Source organism: Diabrotica virgifera, chromosome 6 (genome assembly GCF_917563875.1).
Source record: "Diabrotica virgifera virgifera chromosome 6, PGI_DIABVI_V3a".
Taxonomy (NCBI): Eukaryota; Metazoa; Arthropoda; class Insecta; order Coleoptera; family Chrysomelidae; genus Diabrotica; species Diabrotica virgifera.
In genome coordinates, this window is record NC_065448.1 from 234,607,699 (window position 1) to 234,623,903 (window position 16,205).

Here is a 16,205-nt window from a genome sequence, read left to right on the forward strand (position 1 = left end):
ACTTATTAGTCTCTCATCAGGAGGCACATATGCTGCTCTCCCTGATCCAACCAAAACAAACCCCAGCGTGCAGTCCCGAATTGCAACGAACGAAATGGCATAGATGCCCTAGCGGCAACTGCTAGCAAAAGACTAAGTTTTCACTCTAATGGCATATAACATATCCCACCAGAATGAAAACAATGGGAACCTTCTCTGGTTACACCTCCGAGGCTTCTAGGTAAATAAGTTCCGAGGTAAATAAGTAACTACTCTACAATCATCTCCTCAAGCTTGTTTGAAGTTATGACATACAGCTATGGAGGTGTACGAAGGAGATGCAAGGTGGACAACATTAATAACTGGGTGAAAAGCAGAAGAGTAGAATGAAATGACCACATAAGCCGAATGACAACAAATAGAGTAGTAAGGACGGTGAGAGACGGTTCCCCAATAGGAAGACGATCAGTGGGAAGGCACATTGAAAAACAGACAGAGTAATGTCTATATAAAAAGAAGAAGAAGAAGAAGAAGAAGCTATGGAGGTGTGACAGCGAACCTATTGTATACATAATTACCCGCTTTCAGAAAAAGGTACCAAAGAACATCGTAGATATAGTCAATGGAAAAGCTGGCTACAAGATGTTAGGAGCCTATCGAGGGGCAGATGTGGATCAAAACACATGTTGGTCAAGGTCAAAATAAAGATGCAATTATCCAGAGACCGAAACCGGAAGGTAAACAGAAAAATATACATTTTCAAAGCTCCGAAATATGAAAAATCAAGAATCAAATTCACAGAATGGCAGAAAATACACCTAGCAGCATTGCCCCAAAATAAGGAAACACTGGACGAAACAGAGAGGATCTTTAAGGACATATTGTCAAAATTTTCAAACGAAACAATTTAGATAAAAAGGAGAAAGCGGAAAATGGATAACCCGAGGCCTATTGCAACTAATAGAAGAAATAAAGAAAAACAAAGAACAAATCTTTGAGAACAAAGCAACTAAAGAAGAAAAAGCGCTAGAAATGAAATACAAAAAAAATATAGCAGTTAAAAATCAAATCAGAAAAGATAGTACTGCGTAAATTATATACTGAGATGTCAGAAAGAGCTGCACAATAAAACGACCTGAGAACACAATAAACCACCATAAAAATTTTTTGACAGGGAAACACTTAAAAGTAGCAAACAAGCGGATTAAAGGATACAAAGCGGATTTAAACAAGGATGCGTACTAGGTTGGGTCAAGAAACAATAATGTTTCAGTTTTTAATTGCTATACCGCGGAAAACTTGCTTTTGGGGTATATAAGTAGACCAGGGCGCATCTGTAAAAATATTAGTACATTTGGACGTTGAGAGGTGACACAAATTTTTTTGCAGAAATTGCTTGAAAATAAATCAAATAATAATATTTCAGTTATCCTCCCTCTCAAAATGGTCCGGAACATTCTTTAAATAATCAAAATGTCAAAAAATTAAGGAAAAATTCGATTTATTTCTTCGTTTTTTGAATAAAACTTTAAAAGTGTTCATTTTCAAGAAAAGTTGTACAAACTTGAAAGTTGCGTAATTAAATTTCCTACAATATAGAATTGGTTAAAAATTTAAAAAATAGTCACCCTTGTTGCAAAATAGCAATAATTGCGAAAAAACATACAAAAACAAGTATTCCCATTTTACGTTTTTATACCATTTATGCTACGCTTAGAACCTTCATATTTCACCCAGAAAAACTATATAATGCAGTAAAACAATACTGTAAATTTCATTAAGATCGGTTCAATAGATTTTGCAAAATAAATTTTGCAATCCAGCTTTCGTAAAAAAAAAATTTATTTTTTCAAAATGTTACAGGACTGAAAATAAAGCAGATAGCAAGTTGAAATTTTTTTGCGTATAGAAGTGTACTGTACCTTGCATTTGCAATTTTGCAAAAATTAAAATCGATTAACACCACGGCGTCAGGATTTTTTTTAAATAAACAATAATTATTGGTGCTACGCGCAGGACAGCGGATAGTTTGCTCTGATTGGGCATTCCAATGACCTTTGATAATTATTGATACATTTTAATTTTTATTACATTTCGATATAAATAAATAAATTTGTTTATTGCAAAATAAAAACACATACTCTATCCTTTGAAATAACACTTTTATTAGCAAAAACTTTCTTTGTTCATATATTTTCACTTAAAAAATAAAAGTTTATTATTTTTAAATATATGCTGTTGTTTAAACAATATTTCACAAACAATAATAAAATTAGTTTGATTTTTGTGGAATTAAAATATTAAACTACAACAAAATATAGAGTAAGAAAATAATATGTTAGATAAAGATTGGAAGAAATTTTGGTGGAAATCAACTTGTGTGAATCGAACACCGCTGTCCTGCTTTTAAAGTTATGATCAAAAAACGAAGAAAAAAATCGAATTTTTCCTTAATTTTTTGACATTTTGAATATTTAAACAATGTTCCGGACCTTTTTGAGAGGGAGGATAATTCAAATATTATTATTGGATTTATTTTCAAGCAATTTCTGCAAAAAAATTTGAGTCACCTCTCAACGTCCATCTCAAAACAGATGCGCCCTGGACTAAAGTAAAATGCAATGCCCAGCTAGCGCATCACACATAAAATTTAGTTTTTTTCAGAAATCAAGACATTTTCCAATTATTTTTACAATCTTTAGCCAATAATATTTGAACGTGCTATAGTGAAAACTGTTTAGTTAATAGTTTAAAAAATAGGAAATAAATTCGAAACAGACAATATCTTGTAATTTGCGGTAGCGCAAAATACTCAAATATTGGTAAAATTCACATATTAGCACCTTAAAAGAAGGTGTGGTCTAGTATGTTGTGTTGGGTGTTATTAGCACAATCCATTTTTTGTTCTTTTACTTTACACTCCATTTAATTGGAATAGAATTTTTATAGTGTGTTTTAAAGTTATAAAGGATATAAATAAAACAACTTATAATTTTAATAACATGTTTAATTGAAACAAAAAAGAAACCAAATTATAGCCAAACAATGTCAACAAATTAAATGAAATTTTGACTTAAAATAGAGTCTTTTACTCATTATTTCTGAGTGGATACGTTGAAGCTGCGCTTGCTGTCAAACTTTGGCATCAAAGCTCTGGATGCTACGGCAGATCTTACGAAACCATCTCATTACTTAGCACCAACGATTTTTTTAGATGCTACAGTCACTAACTTGGCGCAGCGTTCCACGGCTTGGGTATGACATGGAAATTTGCCAAAGTTCCAATCCTCGGGTGTTTCACCAGCAGTGATTTTAGCCCAAACTTCATCATCAGAGACTCTCCGTAACAGTGATGGTGGTGTAATTTCAGTGGTGTTCCAATCAAATAATTCAGTAGGGTCAGTAGCATGAAAGGTGATTTTTGGAGGTCGAAAAACCCTAATTGTTTCTGTTTCTGTAGCTGACATCCTTGCTTTGATTATTCTTCGGAATCCTAATTCTCTTATGTGTTTCCTTTCATCCACTTTCATCCTCAGTAGCAAATTTTCTGGGTGGGCAAAAATGCATTTTTTTCGATTACAGGATCAACTGCATTAATCAAATTCTCTGGTAGAAATCTGGTTGATTTGATAGCCTCAAAAACGTTTTCAGGTCCATCTCTTATGTATTTGCTGTACTTTATTTTGAACTATACAGGCATGTATGATTTAAAAATGAAGGATACTAACAATTTATGTTCAACTGACGACGTTTCCACACTTACATATAGTCTCAAAACTCTGTTAGCTGTAGTCAACCATCGAGAGTGGGAAAGTGGACCCGGTTCTCGAACAGATAAGTCCACAGGGCAGTTGCCTAACTTTATCGCATAACTTATGTCTAGAAGATACTATTCATCTTTACTCAAAAGATTGCGATTAACTAGTTCTCCTAGTAGTTAGGAACGAGATGGTTTCATAAAATCTGCCGTAGCATCCAGAGCTTCGATGCCAAAGTTTGACAGCAAGCGCAGCTTCAACGCACCTACTCAGAAATAATGAGTAAAAGACTCTTCCTAAAGTCAAAATTTCATTTAATTTGTTGACATTGTTTGGCTATAATTTGGTTCCTTTTTTATTTTAATTAAACATGTTATTAAAATTATAAGTTGTTTTATTTATATCCTTTATAACTTTAAACACACTATAATAATTATATTCCAATTAAATGGGGTGTAATTAACAGAACAAAAAATGGATTGTGCTATTAACACCCAACACAACATACTAGATCACACCTTCTTTTAAGGTGCTAATATGTGAATTTTAACAATTTTTTAGTATTTTGCGCGACCGTAAATTAAAAGATATTGTCTGTTTCAAATTTATTTCCTATTTTTTAAGCCAATATCTAAACAGTTTTCACTATAGCACGTTTAAATATTATTGGCTAGAGATTGTAAAAATAATTGAAACATGTCTTGATTTCTGAAAAATACTAAATTTTAAGTATGATGCGCTAGCTGGGGGTTCAATATATAACTTTACTTTACTTTGCATTTTACTTATATACCACAAAGGCAAGTTTTCCGCGGTATAGCGATTAAAAAATGAAACATTATTGTTTTTCGACCCACCCTAATGCGTACTGTTCCCGACACTATTTCTAACCATTACAGGATCATGGAGAAACTAAGTGATAAAAAACAGATATTAGGTGGAACTTTCACAATTAGTTGGAGGACTTGAAGTTCGCAGACGTCATTTTTGTTTCCGAACATAGCAACGATATTTAGAAGAAAATCGAAAAGCTTGCAAAATACCCCAATGCGTTGGGGAGCCTTAAAATATATGCAAAAAAGACTAAATCCTTAAAAAACAACAGCCACGAAACTAAAATTAAATTAAATGGAAGACACTTAGAGGAAGTAAAAAACTTATAACTAACATACTTGGGATGAAAAAAAGTGGTAGTTTTATTTTTAGTAAGTTGTTTAAATAAACGAACAGAAAAAGATAGAGAGTGCTATGAGAAACTACCTTTACAGAGTGCTATGAGGATCAATCACTGGAAAAATATGGGAGTCAACATAATATATGGGAAGTTTCTGAACAACTTGAGGTTTGCAGACGACATAGTCTTTATTGCTTCTACTTCTTCCTTCTTGTATAACGGTTTTAAAGCCTGTTTCTTCTTTAATATTAGCCTCCTAAATTGCAACTGGGTAAAATTGCAAAATTAACTTTTCCAAAACACAATGCATGACTAACCGTATACTGGCCAGAAAGGTCTCTAACAACGGAACACAAATTAAACAAGTGTGTATACCTATAAATATCTCGGCCACGATAATTAGGAGAGACAATCAAACAACAGAGATGAAGAGGAGAGTAGGACTAACATTACGGGCAGATTACGGAAAACTGAGAGAAGTATTTAGATTAGATATTCTCATGTGCTTGAAAAGGAAGATCTTTGACCAATGTGTACTCCAAATTGTGACGTATGGAGCAGAAATATTGACCCTTACCAGAAACCTAATCAATAAAATACAAGTGACACTGAGAGCAATGGAGAGGTTAATGATGAATATATCATTCAGAGGCAGAGTTTCGAATAAAATAATTAGGAAAGTAAGTGGTGTTACGGATGCAGTTAAAAGATTACAACGCTAAAATGGAACTGTCTTCAGAGAGTCTTCAAACGTCGATACACAGAGCAATGGAGAGGTTAATGTAAAATATATCCTTCAAAGGCAGAGTTTAAAATAATATAGTTAAGAGAAAAGGCATATGCAGATGACGTGGACCTTGTTGCCCGCACAACAAGCAAGCTAGAAGAAATGTATACCACCTTCTCAAATGCCTCAAAAGATATGAGCCTGCAAGTAAACTGGGAGAAAACTAAGATGATGGCATCAACACCAAAAAATAGAGCCAGAAACATCAGTCACCAATTCACGGTTGATAACTCTACCTTTCATGTTGTGGACAAATTCGCATGTTTAGGCTCCCTGATCACCAAGGAGAACGTCACGACGGAAGAAATCAAGCGAAGGATATTCCTAGCAATCAAATGCTATTTTGAACTGAGTAGACATATGAGAAGCAGAAACTTAAGCCAAAAAACAAAAATAACCATATACAAAACTCTTATACAACCAGTGTTGACATATGGATCAGAGGCATGGACCATTTCCAAGGCAGATGAAAACCTTCTGCTTATATTTGAACGAAGGATCCTGAGAGGAATATTCGGTGGCATCTGTGAAAATGGTGTTTGGAGGAAGAGGTACAACTACGAGGTATACCACAGATATAAACAAAAATTTGGTGGTAAAGACGTAGTATCTCTTATAAGAATAGGAAGACTAAGATGGCAGGACATCTAGCAAGATCACAGCAGAACAACCCTCTTAGAAGAATCCTTATGTCACAACCTATGGGAAGTAGAAATAGGGGTAGGCAAAAACTCAGATGGAAGGATGGTGCATAGGCGTAACCAGGGGGGGTTTTGGGGGTTATAACCCCCCCCCTTGGGATGTACTTTGAGCTCTATACGCTTAACACCATAGCCCTCAGAGACCTTCCAGTAGTTGTAACTCCCCCTTTCAGGTAGTTGTAACCCCCCCTTAGGATCATCCTGGTTACGCCTATGGGATGGTGTAGATGAGGATAGAAGAAAAATAGGCGCAGCAAACTGGCAACGGTTGGCAATGGATAGGACTGACTGGCGTAATAAACTTGGGAAGGTCGAGGCTCTTTCATAGGGCTGTAGCACCAATGATGATGATGAATTAAGAGAAAGAGTGATGTTACGGACGCAGTTAAAAGATTATACCGGTAGAATGGAACTGGGCGGGACATGTTGCCAGATTGCATGATGGAGGATGCAATGGAAGGTAGAGATGGCGGTTTCTGACAAAACACCGGTTTTCGATTATACCGGTTTTTTTGCTTACGGTTTAACCTGGCGGTTATAACCGGCCAAAAAAACCGGTTTTTAAAAAAACCGGTTTTTGGTATTTTTAATCCAATAGGTTACAAAGTTACATTTACAATATACTTTAGTTTGCGATACTCCATTCGACTCGATATCAATATGATCAAAATTAGTACTATCGAAAGAACATGTATTACTTTTAACACGTTTGTATATTTGTAGAATAGGTACATTTTAACTCATTTTAATACTTCCTGTATGAGTGTATCGTTTTGAAAACGTAGCGAAATTCTTGGAGATTCGTATTTGTAATCAGTAATTCGATATTCATAGTCAGAGCATTATTTTTGGTAATCAGAAAAAGTCATTCACTCACTTTCAATGTCAAGAGTTAAGTGTGAAAAATAGATGATGTTTGCGTCTAATTCAACCAGAGCACTTCTTATGTAAATATTATGATTACAAATACTTTTTCAAGGAAATATTATAATAAAACTTAATAATTGTTTCTGGCTGATGTGAGATTGCACTTTCAGTTTGCTTCTGTATTTTATAAAATAAAATAAAATTTGAATTATGGTTTTGTTTGGAATAATTACTTGAGAATAATAATTATATAATTGGGATCCAAAATAATACCTACCTAACCTAATCCTAATCACCGTAAAAACCTAAAAACCGGTTTTTACTTTTAAAAGAAAAAACCGGTTATAACCGGGACAAAAAACAATTGCGAAGTAAAAAAACCGGTTTTCGGTTTAAACCGGTAGGTTTTTCCCATCCCTAATGGAAGGTACGCAATTTAATATCAGAATTGCGTACGCCAATGGAGATTTTATCGATATTTATCAACCGTAACCACTCTTTCACCATCTTCTAATTGAGTACTTTACATTTTATGTATTGCAAAACAATATTTGAATTAACCAATAAATGCTATTTGCATAATATAAAAATAATTGAATAGCAGGCTTATTGGAAAACAATCGGATTGCACACATACGCGGTAACAAACTAATATAACGATCTAATTATAATTTTATTTCCATTTAGTTAATAATAATTTTAAAATGTAAATTTGTACGGATCAAAACACATATAGGATGAAAAATATTTTGGAAACTGCATAAAATAAGCTTGATTAAATTGTATCTATGTATGTACACACACACAAACTTATATGGAATCATCTGATATTTTCTTACTATTTCGTGCGAATTTAAAAAACGACAACACGAAGTCAAACAATATTTATTTTAAAGCAATTTAATAACAAATACATAACAATTAAATAAAGCAATAAAGTATTTAACAAACAAATTGAAAGTACATAGTTGTTTTAAAGTCTATACAGGGTGTATCAAAAATACAGGTCATAAATTTAATCACATATTCTGGGACCAAAAATAGTTCGATTGAACATAACTTACCTTAGTACAAATGTGCACATAAAAAAAGTTACAGCCCTTTGAAGTTACAAAATGAAAATCGATTTTTTCCAATATATCGAAAACTATTAGAGATCTTTTATTGAAAATAGACATGTGGCATTCTTATGGTAGTAGAATCTTAAGAAAAAATTATAGTGAAATTTGGACACCCCATAAAAATTTTATGGGGGTTTTGTTCTTTTAAACCCCCCCAAACTTTTGTGTACGTTCTAGTTTAATTATAATTGTAGTACCATTAGTTAAACACAATATTTTAAAAACTTTTTTACCTCTTAGTACTTTTTCGAAAAGTCAGTTTTTATCCAGATATTTTGAATATTTGTCAAATCCACCACATATTTGTATATGGCTAAGTACGATTATGGAGACTTGGTAATAATATGAAAATTTATTTATGATTTACATTTTTAGGTATATTTTGAACAATATTAAAAAAGAAGAAATATCTCGATAAAACGTGCCTTCTCGAAAAAATACAAAGAGGCAAAAAAGTTTTAAAAACACTGTGTTTAACTAATGGTACCACAGTAAAAGTTTAATTGGAACATACACAAACATTTGGGGGGTTTAAAGGAACAAAACCCCCATAAAATTTTTATGTCAACATATTAAAAAAGAAGCCGCAACTCGATAAAAACTGCCTTATCGAAAAAATACTAAGAGGCAAAAAAGTTTTAGAAATATTCAATTTAACTAAAGGTGCCGCAATAATAATTTAATTGGAACGTACACAAAAGTTTGGGGGGGTTTAGGGGAACAAAACCCCCATAAAATTTTATGGGGTGCACAAATTTTACTATAATTCTTTTTTAAGATGTTGCTGCTATAAGAATGCCACATGTCCATTTTCAATAAAAAATCTCTAATAGTTTTCGATATATTCAAAAAAATCGATTTTCATTTTGTAACTTCAAAGGGCTGTAACTTTTTTTATGTGCATATTTCTACTAAGTTAAATTAGGTTCATTCGAACTATTTTTGGTCTTAGAATATGTGATTTAATTTATGACCTGTATTTTCGTTACACCCTGGGGTGAACAAAAATATAGGTCATAAATTTAATCACATATTCTGGGACCAAAAATAGTTCGATTGAACCTAACTTACCTTAGTAAAAATGTGCAGATAAAAAAAGTTACAGCCCTTTGAAGTTACAAAATGAAAATCGATTTTTTCCAACATATCGAAAACTATTTGAGATATTTTATTGAAAATGGACATGTGGCATTCTTATGGCAGTAGTATCTTAAGAAAATATTATAGTCAAATTTAGACATCGCATAAAAAATTTATGGGGGTTTTGTTCCTTTAAACCCCCCCAAACTTTTGTGTACGTTCCAATTTGATTATTATTGTAATACCATTGGTTAAACATAATGTTTTAAAAACTTTTTGAAGTTATACTGCTTTAGGCGCGATTGAGGGTGAAATTTTAACATTCCCGGCGCATGCGCACAACGACAGTATGGTGTTAGTCGCTAAATCTTTTAAATTATGTTGCGCAACTAAGGTTTGCGTGAAAAGAATATATTAGTGTTTTTAATAAATATATTTATTCTAATTTTTGTGTCTTTGGAAGTACGGTAATGAATATTATTGAAAATGTTTATTCAATTATCTATGTGTCACCGCCATTGTCATTATTATGACCGGGAAATAATCGTACATAAGGGTAACCTCGGTAGCTCGTCGATAGAGCATTCGCCTAGAGATCGGAAGGTCCCACGTTCGAATCCCGGACAATGCATAGTTTTTTATTGGTATTCTTTTAGTTCTTTCTAAAATTAATTTAATATTTAAATACAATACAAAAAAACTGTTTAAAGTAAATATATTGATTTTGTTGAAATCATAATAACTTATTAAATTTCTTATTAAATTTCTTAAGGTAGATTACGCAATTTGCAATTTTTTTTTTAATTTTGCAATAGATTGTTACCGATTTTTATTTGACTTTATTATGTTTTATTTATATTGACGATTTGTATAATTTTAGTAAATTGTATTTGTTATTGTTTTTATTTATGATTCTTGTAAGCTTTGTCTATAAAATTGTTAAATTTTTCATGACAATAAAGCATATTTCTAATATAGAAGTATAACTTCTTACGTGCGTACAAAGTACACATACATTTTTTTGCCTCTTAGTACTTTTTCGAAAAGTCGAGTTTTTATCGAGATATTTTGAATATTTGTCACATCCACCACATATTTGTATATGGTTAAGTACGATTATGGAGACTTTGTAATAATATGAAAATTTATTTATGATTTACATTTTTAGGTATATTTTGAACCATATTAAAAAAGAAGCCACATCTCGATAAAAGGTGCCTTATCAGAAAAATACAAAGAGGTAAAAAAGTTTTAAAAACACATAAAAATTTTATGTAAACATATTAAAAAGAAGCTGCAACTCGATAAAAACTGTCTTATCGAAAAAATACTAAGAGCCAAAAAAGGTTTAAAAATATTGAATTTAACTAATGGTACCACAATAATAATTTCATTGGAACGTACACAAAAGTTTGGGGGTTTAAGGGAACAAAACCCCCATAAAATATTTATGGAGTGCACAAATTTCACTATAATTTTGTGTTAAGATGTTCCTGCCATACGAATGCCTCATGTCCATTTTTAATAAAAAATCTCTAATAGTTTTCGATATATTCGAAAAAGTCGATTTTTATTTTGTAATTTCAAAGGGCTGTAACTTTTTTTATGTGCATATTAGTGCGAAGGTAAGTTAGGTTCATTCGAACTATTTTTGGTCCCAAAATATGTGATTTAATTTATGACCTGTATTTTTGTTACACCCTGTATATGACGGAGAACAGATGCAAGGTGAACAACATTAATAACTGGGTAAGAAATAGAAGAGTTGAATGGAATGATCACACAAACGGAATGACAACAAATAGAGTACCTAGTAAGAACGGCGCGCGGCGTTTCTCCAATAGAAAGACGATCAGTGAGAAGACCACGAAAACGATGGAAGGACAACTTACTGGAGGCACATTGGAAAACAGGCAGTCATGTCTATACAAACAGAAGAAGACGTAGAAGAATCAATTATGATTAGTTTTTCCTTTTTAGCTACTTCCACGTCTTCGTTACGAAAGTTGGCAATGAGGATATGCGTATTTTCTATAAAACCACCAATTAATGGTGTTGAATCATTTGTGCAGATTTTTTTAAACAGGAATATCTCCCCCTTCCTATCGTTATCCTTCTACTGATGTTTCCCTGCAAAACATCAGAATTGTCAACTAAAAACTTGGCTGTTTGCTTACAAGATCAATGTCAAAGAAAAACCTAACCCTATATAAATTATTAAAAACAAGTGATATGGAAGAGACTCCCTTCCATATCACCATTAAAAACACACCTTTCAGCTTGTATTAGTATATTATTCAACGAGCATGTAATGATGGCTATTACTAACGATGATGAAGTTTGCGACACGAGCCGTAGGCGAGTGTCGTAATTCATCAGAGTGAGTAATAGCTATTACGTGCAAGTAGAATACTATACTTTTTCGACGACCTTTTTTATTTGGGTTAGTAGAAAATATAATTATCAACTACCTACTAACATTATTCAAAATCGAAAGATTTTATTTTTCATAAGAAAACATATTTTATATAACTATGGCAACACTGTTAGAATTGCACTCTTTGATCTTACGAAACAATGAAACAGACAGTTGACATTAGTGTCATGGAATGGAGGTGGCTTTTAAAAATAAGACATATTTTAAGGCAATTACACGAAAAGGAACGTGTGCTCTCAATAAAAATTTATTGTACAATCAACAGTAAGTAAAACAGAATTCATTGATATAAATTTCATATCCGTAAGCCATGTTACGGAATTAATAGCGATTGTTTATATTTACCTTTGAATAACGTCAATCTTAAAATGGCAAATGTTGAAATTTAAACGTAAAAAATATACTAACCCATTGTTACAGTTAAAAATCCTTTAAACATTTTTCAAATTTAATTGTTGATATAAATTACAATGACTATTTTATTAAATTAACAAGTTTAAGTAATTTTATTTACTAATAGGTATATTAAAAGGGCCATGCACCATTTGAATCTAACTTCAACCCGTGAGTAATGACCCGTGAGTAACTTCAGCCCCTGAGTAATGAAACGTTACTCACGGGTAAAGTAATGGGTGTTATTATCTATTCAAAAACAGCGAATAATGAGCATATTATTAAACGGTCGTAGAAAAAATATTTTTTTAAACGATTATCGGAGTGAAAATCTAAATGTCAAACATTAGTTGTTAATTAAAAATGTAACTTTAGTTACACCAATAATAATAATTATTGTAGATAATCTCATATAAACATAATGTTTATTCGCGGTGTGCAAGTCCTTGGAGGGGATACGACAAACGATCGTGCGAGAATAGCGGAGAAATGTTGCAACTTTCTTAAATAATTCATTGTCAATTGAAATTGCCAAATTGACGTATATTTCATATGGTGTATTCCACGAATATACGTCTGTTTTGGATTATTGTGACAACGAATATTTTAGTGTGCAACATAAGAAGTACGAAAGTATTGTGCTTTAATAATTACTCCAATAAACAACAATATAATTTGCAATTTACTTTCGTTCTTCATATTGTGCACAGTAAGATATTCGTTGTCGCTATAATCCAAAACAGACGTATATTCGTGGAATGTGGTATATCTACTGTCAATGAAGAAGAAAAATTATATTTGCTTCAAATATTGATATGATATGCAATTATTATATAAAGGTAAATTTAATTAATTGTATTTTGCTTGCAGTACTGCATTTTAATAACTATTTTTTTTTTACTACATAGGTACAATTGTATACGTTTTAATGACATAACCTGAATCTTATTTTTTCTTCGTACTTATTATTTTTTTGGACTATGGCCTTGACAATTTTTCCAGTAACCAGGACTAATATAATTGGCCAACATAATTAAAAGTGCGAATGATGTTGCTGAGCGTAGAAACCACGTGTCGCTTTGCCGAACTTGCACGGTCCCAATATGATATAATATAGTGCGTCCATAAAGTAACGCATACATTCATTATTTCGTAAACCGGCTACTTTAAGGAAAAATCCCGAAGCAGGTCGATTTTTATTTTTAAATTACAATTTTTTGGCATATATATCATACTAGTGACGTCATCCATCTGGGAGTGATGATGCAATCGATGATTTTTTAAATGAGAATAGGTATCATGTGATAGCTCATTTGAAAGGGTATTTAATTCTCTATTCACTAATATAAACATTAACATAATTATTTATATAGGGTGTCCTAAAAATGTTTTTTTAAATTACATTAATTGGCATAAAAATATGAATGTATGTAATTTGTTTAATTCTAAATACATTTTACTGCTGTCAGAAAACAAAAATGTTTTATTTAAAAATAAACTTTGGTTTTCGCTTAAACGTAATGTTCAAATTTTGGCTGGTGGGTGGCAGCTCTAACATTGAATTTAAGCGAAAAGCAATATTTATTTGGCAGATAAACATGTTTTTGTTGTTTTCTGACAAGACTAAAACGAATTTTGAATTAAATAAGTTTATATACATTCTTCTTTTTGTCTCAATTAATTTAATTGACAAAAAATTTTTTGAACACCCTGTATAAATAATTATTTTATTGTTTATATTATTGAATAGAAAATTGAATACCCTTTCAAATGAGCCATGACATGACCACTATTTTAATTTAAAAAAATAATCGATTACGTCATCAAACCCAGATGGATGACGTCACTAGTACGATATATGCCAAAAAGTTGAAATTTAAAAATAAAAATTGACTTGTTTCGGGATTTTTCCTTAAAGTCGCGGGTTTACGAAATAATGAATTTATGCGTTACTTTATATTATAATACACATATGTCCAAAAGTTTGGAATATTGGAATATTTCGTCCTTTTATTGATTTTTATATATAAACTTTTCTGAATAGTTAAACATCATTTTGTTTCAATTCGTAACAATACTAAATAAATCTCAAAACTAGATAAACGATATGCGAAAAAAATTATTTATTCTCTTGGAGTGAAAAACTTAGAAAGTACAACTTACATTTAAAAATAAATTAGTAAAGAAAAAAATAATTTTTAATAAAACTAATAATTATTATTTCCTCCATTTACCTGTATGCATGCCTGTAGGCGATTTGGCATGCTGCCGATTAACTGGTCCAGCTGGGCTTGCGGAATTCTCTCCCATTCTTCACGAGTAGCATCTTTTAGTTCGCGAAGTGTAATAGAGGGATTGTTTCGCTTTTGATGCGTGTCTTGAGAATGTCCTAAGCATGTTCAATAACGTTCATATCGGGGGAATTCGAGGGCCACTGAAATGTAGATATTCCTTCTTCTTCCAGAAAATTTTGTACTGCTGCTGTTCGATGAGGAGGTGCGTTGTCATGCATAAATACAAATTCATCACCTACTACCCCTCGGAATAGACGTACGACAGGATTTAAAACTTCCTCGATGACACAGCACCAGTGACACTTCTCTCCAAAACCAGCAGTGGCGTCCGTGTATCACTCATAATACCACCCCAAACCATAATACTGCCACCTTCAAACGGGACACGCGGATGGGCTGTTTCTAGTCGGGCTTGTCGTCCTGGGGCCCTCTAAACCAGTGTTCTTCGCGAATCAGATACCAAGCAAATTTTTGACTCATCAGAGAACATCACGTTATTCCAGTTAGGACCATGTTGCACCATTTCTCTGGCCCATTGCAATCTTACTATTTTGTGTTGGTAGGTTAGTTTAGAAACATGTAAGGGCCTTCTACGATACAAATTTACCGCATTTAGTCGGCGTGTTATTGTTTGCCGTGAAATATTTAGTCCTTGCAGCCTAGAAATTTCTCTGGATATACCACTTGTGGATTCCAGCCGATTTCTTCGAGCTATCAATGTTATCTGCCGATCTTGTGTTGCTGTTTTACATCGACTTCTACCACTTCTGGGACGATCTTTGACGTCATTTGTCTCTTGGATGTTTTTTAATTTTAGATACAGCACTCTGAGTAACATCAACAATATTCGCGATATCACTTTGACTAAAGCCCTGTTGTAATAAAGCAATTACTATAGATCTGTCAAAGTGAGATATCACGTTTCTAGGCATTTTTAAACGGCTCAATTCTTTAAACACAGACTGAAATAATGTGTAAATACGCTAATCAGTTGAATGTGACCAAAATGGGCAAAATGATACAAAAACGATTCAAAGTTTTTGTATCATTTTCATGTAAAAACGCTCTAAAATGAATATTAACAACAGTTTTGAAACCACCATAGGCGTAGATATATTATTTGTACGTATTCCAAACTTTCGGACATGTGTGTATGAACTGATATCACTGTTGCGGAAAAATTTTTAATAAAATTTATAATTTTAAAAGGCTTTCAAAATAATTATTTTTAATTTTTATCAATAAGTTGATTATTATCCTTATTTCCCATATTAAAAATAAAACAAAAAAGTATGCGATGGCCGGGAATCGAACCCGGATCAACTGCTTGGAAGGCAACTATGCTGACCATTACACCACCATCGCACATGTTAGTACGGTTCATACTACAGAATTCGCAGTGGCACTGACATCAATTATTATTTCTCGAGAAATATTTTTTGAAAAGATACAGTATAAGTACCTAATAAATAATAGTGTAAGATGCAGACTATGTAGTTATATTGATTTTTAGTTTTATATATTTAAGTTTATAAGATTTTAAAACATAATTACATTTTAAATGTAAAAAAACATAATATGAATGTTATTTAGTTTTCCTGTGTTGAACCATAT

At 32.3% G+C, this 16,205-nt stretch overlaps 1 non-coding gene across 1 annotated transcript; it reads right to left on the reverse strand.

Moving 5' to 3' along the window:
- Positions 1–15,884: 15,884 nt before the first annotated feature.
- Positions 15,885–15,956, reverse strand: Trnag-ucc (transfer RNA glycine (anticodon UCC)). The gene has a single exon. It is a non-coding gene; the product is annotated as a tRNA-Gly (tRNA).
- Positions 15,957–16,205: the final 249 nt, after the last annotated feature.